This window comes from Hypanus sabinus, unplaced genomic scaffold (assembly GCF_030144855.1).
Source record: "Hypanus sabinus isolate sHypSab1 unplaced genomic scaffold, sHypSab1.hap1 scaffold_80, whole genome shotgun sequence".
Lineage (NCBI taxonomy): Eukaryota > Metazoa > Chordata > Chondrichthyes > Myliobatiformes > Dasyatidae > Hypanus > Hypanus sabinus.
The window spans coordinates 1,073,736-1,079,237 of NW_026781651.1; the positions used below are offsets into that span (position 1 = coordinate 1,073,736).

The 5,502-nt window shown below is 47.8% G+C and overlaps 1 non-coding gene across 1 annotated transcript; it reads left to right on the top strand.

Annotated features, from left to right (window-relative positions):
* The first annotated feature begins 5,209 nt into the window (after window positions 1-5,209).
* On the top strand, window positions 5,210-5,280 carry trnae-cuc (transfer RNA glutamic acid (anticodon CUC)). Its single transcript has one exon. It is a non-coding gene; the product is annotated as a tRNA-Glu (tRNA).
* Window positions 5,281-5,502: the final 222 nt, after the last annotated feature.

Here is a 5,502-nt window from a genome sequence, read left to right on the forward strand (position 1 = left end):
TTTTGACAAACTGTCGGATTCTGTTCACTCCCTGCAGCATGGTTGTCCGCGTGGGGATTAATCGGAATACTCCACCCCCGGGGAAAACGTAATGCATCGTCTTCGTTCTACGCAACATATAATTTTAAGTGTCTAGTCTGTGTAGTATTTCTGCCGACACGTAAACAATTTGCTGGAGCTTCTCAGACCTTCAGGAGGAGCTGCTGCTGGGAAGGCAAAGTTAATTTCACATTCAGCTCCGACTCCGAGCAGATTTTATCGGCAAGAATTCACCACACAGCACTGAGGGTGATTTCTTCTGGTTCCAACCCTCGTCCTCTCGGACACAGCACGCTGGTTATCTGCCTGCTGTGGGATGTCTTCATCACTAATTCCCGAGCAGACATCAACCGCCTCAACATTAGGAATCTTCACCGCTTCTGGAACCTTACCCCCACTGAATTTACTGCCCTCTAATCTCTCAGCACCGGTCCCAAAGTTACCATCCAACCTGCTGACAAAGTGCTGCTGTTTTAGAGTGACGGACTGACCTCCAACTGGCTGAGACTAGGCGGGAACTTTCACACCTATCATGATGCATACACCTCGAAGAATCCTGACACTGGATCTTCAGAGAACGGCATCCGGCATTATCACTGATATCATCAACTCCGGAGAACCTCCATTCACTGTGGATAACTCGTGTTTCCATTGCCCTGAACTGTCCGCCTTCGACCTCCTACTTGATTCATAAGCCTAAATGTCCGGTTAGGCCCATTGTCTCTGCCAGTTCCTGCCCCACTATCCTGTGTTCTTACAGCACCAGTCCAAACTATGCTCCATAATTCAGCCCCTTCCCACCTACATTCGCGAAGCTTCCTGTGCTCTCGATCAACTCACAAACTTTCGACTCCCTGGCCCCGACCGTCACATTTTCTCCATGGCTTTCCGGTCCCTCATCAAGAGGGCCTTAACACTCTCCACATTTCGAAAGGAAACCACCAACCAGTTCCCCTCTATCATCACCACCCTCCGTCTGGCAGAACCGGTCCTCACCTCAACAGTTTCTCCTTCGGCTCCTCCCGCTTACTCCAAATTCAATGGGTCGCCATGGACACCCGCATGGGTCCCAGATATGTCTCCCTTTTCGTTGCCTAAGTAAATCAATCTACCAAACCAATGTACCAATCCTTCCCCGGTAACTCACCCCAACTGCGTCGACCAATGTATTGCTGCCACTTCCTGCATTCACACTGAGCTCGACAATGTCAACCACTTCGCCTCCAGCTTCCACCCCGCCCGTGAACGTCCCACTCAATGCAAGCAAAGCAAATGGATAAGAAACCAGAGGTCCAAGAGCCAGTCCTCATCGGAGGATCAGTGAGGGTGAGCAACTTCAAATCCCCGGGTGTTCCTATTTCAGAGGGTTTGCCCCGGACCCATCACGTGCAAATGCGAAGGAAGCACGGCGGCGCCTTTGGTTTCGTCGGAGTTTGCGGAGATCGGCTGGACAGCTGGAAACTTGACACATTTCTGTAAATGTGATACCGAGTGTATCGACTGGCTGCCTCATAGCTTGGTATGGGAACATCAATGTCATTGAACGTAAGTTCCTACAGACTCTGGTGGGTTCGGCCCAGTACATGTCCGGTAAAGCACTCCCACCATTGAGCACATCTGTCTTTACGGACTTTGCCATTGCTACTTGGTGGGTGGTGGGCGCTGAAGATTTTTGCTGAAACGTTGGGGGGTGGGGGGGGGGCTATTGACTCCTTTGTTGTTGCTTGTGCTGCTTCATTATTTCCCTCAACCCCCATTTTCCCGCCTTCTGCCTGTGACCTTTGATGCCCTGACTGATCAGGAACTTTTGCTATATAAAGAACCCAATTGGTCCGCCTTTTCAGCCGTCCATAGCAATGAGTTCCCGAGATGGCAGAACTTTATCCTCATCTTTGTTCTAAAGGGGCGCCCTTGTATTCTGAGGCAGTGCCGTCTGGTCCTAGACTCCCTCCACTTGGTGAATTATTCCCACCACATCCATACTCTCGCAGTCTTTCAATATTATGTAGTTGTCAATAATATGCACCCACATTTAATCAAACGCTTCTCACACGTAATCCCTTTAATTTCGGGATCATACCGACCCATTGCATCATCAATGGGGACGGAGAGGTTCCGGAGGATTGGAGGGTTGCCAGATGTTCTTCACTTATTCAAGAAAGGGAGTAGAAATAGCCCAGGAAATTGTAGACCAGTGAGGTTTAATTCAGTAGTTGGTAAGCTGATGGAAAAGATCCTGAGAGGCAGTATTTATTGACATTTGGAAAGGCACAATATCGTTAGGAATAGTCAGCATGGCTTTGTGAAAGGCAGGTCGTGCCTTACAAGCCTGATTTAAATTTTTTGAGGATGTGACTAAACACATTGATGAAGGTAGAGCAGTAGATGTAGTGTATCTGGATTTCAGCAAGGCCTTTGATAAGGTACACCGTGCACGGCTTATTGAGAAATTAAGGAGACATGGGATCCAAAAGGGCATTGCTTTGTGGATCCAGAACAGGCTTGCCCACTGAAGGCAAAGAGTGGTTGTAGACGGGTCATATTCTGTATGGAGGCCGGTGACCAGTGGAGAGCCTCAGGGATCTGTTCTGGGACCCCAAGTCTTTGTGATTTTTATAGATGACCTGGATGAGGAAGTGGAGGAATGGGTTAGTAAATTTGATGATGGCACAAAGGTTGGGTGTGCTGTGGATAGTGTGGGGGTCTGTCAGAAATTACAATGGGACATTGATAAGATGCAAAACTGGGCTGAGAAGTGGCAAATGCAGTTCAACCCAGTTAAGCGTGAGGGGATATTGCCGCAAGGCCGCTCTGTGACGTTCAGCCGGTAAGGAGCTCCACTCCGGATTTGCTGTCCGTGCTAATCCCATAGCGTTTGTCTCTCCCGACGCTGCCCATAGGGATCTGTACACGAGCACCAGGACGTGTCCACGCACCGGTGGTCCTGTGAGCTACGTGTACAGGAGCCAGACGTCCTCCCTGTCCTTTGTAGTTCAGCCTGCGTCCAAAAGTAATTCAGTTTGCCTGCGTCGCCAGCGAGTAGACACTACATGAGGCTTTCTGTCGGAGAGGCTATGCGCTGGCAGGGAGAGAATTACACGTTCAGCTCTCTTTTTCTCTTCGCCGAAAGTGAGAGCCACAAACACTACCCACTATACTATCACACTAGACGCATCACAACAAACATATTGACGTCTATCTGTGACCGTCGTGAATGTCATCCCTCGGCGTCCTATGCAGCAAGGAGAAATCTCTCAGCTTACACAAACTATCCTTATATAATAATCGAGTTTTCAAAGAAATATTCTCATGAAACTTTCCCGGTATGTTTCCAGTCTCATGGTATCCTTCCTATGTCTTTTCTACGTGTATAACCGGTTTCAGCGAATATGCATCCTTCGGCTTGGTTATCCGATTCTGCTATATTCCCTGTGTCCTGCCATTTACTATGCAAGAACTGCCCTGCCTTAACTTTACATAGTGCTACATCTTGACAAATTAAATTCCACCTGCCAATCCTTGACCACTTTCTAAGTTGGTCTATCCGCTTCATTGTCCAAGACACCACCGACACTGATGTCATTTACAACTTTAGGAACCACCTGATTACCTCAAATTAGCCTCTGCCTGTCTAAATGCTGACAGATCCCAACACCCGCATCCCCTCCTGTAACTCTTCCACCAACGCTGTTAGACTCAATGCCTGCATTTTATACATCGCTGTTCCATTTGCTGTACAGATCAAAGACAGGTCGTATTTAACCATGATCTGCGAGGTGATGCGTTTTGTAGGCAAAAGTAAGAGAGGGATGTCTACATTATTGATAAGTTTTTAGCGACTTTGAGATTTGTTTATAAATCCAAATATCCACGATGGCACTGGCGATACACGCGACGTATTGGCGACAGCTCGCAAAATGTCTGGATGTATTTCATTTGAACTACTGTCACTGCAATCTGAAACCCCTAATTTCCCTTTAAGAAATGTTCTGTTGATCTGTCTAAATTAATCGGCAGTTTAACGAGCTGCTGAAGGACCAGGTGGACTTGACTCTCGGGAATGCAGGTGCGGCACCTTTCAGCGATCAGCGAAGGTCAGCCATTACCATTGCCGGAAAAGAAGTCGGTTCGGAAGACTTCAAGCCAGACTAAATCGCCGGGCTATGAAGCATCCTCTACCGGCATCTTGTTAGCCAAAGGCTAATGACTTGAAAACAAGATGCATTACGTAAGCGCAACATTGCAGTTTCGGAGGGAGATGAGGGGCAGCTGTCTTCTCTGTTTCATGGAGACATGCTCAGTTCGGTGGAACAGCCGGAAGGCTTCTCAGTCCACCGTTCGGGGAAGATAAGAAGGTATTGTGGTGCGGGGGAGGGGGGTCTGTGCGGTAACGTTTCATGACTAAATCTTCACCTTCTCCATACATAGCGGTCTTGCCGCACCCTTGTTCCCCCAATCACAACATCCAATGATTGAGTTCTGTCGGTGCTGCTTACCGAGAGGTTCTCCTCATTGATCCGGACGGCACTTCACAAACCGCCAGAGCAGATGTTAAGCAAGCAAACCATGTACTGAGTGCCGCGGGTAGCAAACAAGGAACTGCCTACCCTGAGGACTTTCAAATCATTGCGGGGTTTCTATCAGGCTTATTTGAAGAAATCTAGGCTTATTTGTCATCAGCACGTCATACTCAGTACCAGCGGCTCCCGCACTCTCGACCACTGTTAGGGCACGATCAGGAAAGCCTACCATTCCACCCCCAGACCATATTTCGGGCATTCTGAACGTCTGGTTTTCTTTCTCCTACCTCCACTCAGGCGAAGGGTGAGGAACAAGACACCAGATGTATCGGCAACAATGTCACGGGAATCGGAGGGCCGGCTACTGAGTTGGTTTGAGGCGATGGACAGAAACAAAAATGACCCAGGACTCATAAGAGAATCTGAATGTCACCATCTTTATAAAGACACTGGAGAACGAGTGCTTCCCACCGATTCATTCAGAGTCCAGAGACCTGAAGCATTGGGTGAGCACGCGGTCTACAAAGTGCTGAGCAGTAGATTCGTGACAATATTTATCACATTTATTCATTATTATTCATCTATAAGTTTCATTTCATATTTTGCTGGTTTGGTAGTTGTCTACTGCTTTAGTCAGAATTTTATCATCTTCCCTGGTGGTTTAGTGGTTAGGATTCGGCGCTCTCACCGCCGCGGCCGGGTTCGATTCCCGGTCAGGGAATTAAGAGATTGCCTGCTATAATTTAATGTGTTTATTTTAAATTATTCTGTGTATTAACTTGCTTCCACAACAACCCGATTCCTGTCTATGCTTAACCTGCATCCGCCTGATTCAGCACCATAAAATCACAAAATATACGAGCAGAACATGACATTGAGAAAAATATCGCAGGTGCTGTCTCAATAAAGCTGGAAATAATTGTGCGAGGTCTTGCAGGCAATA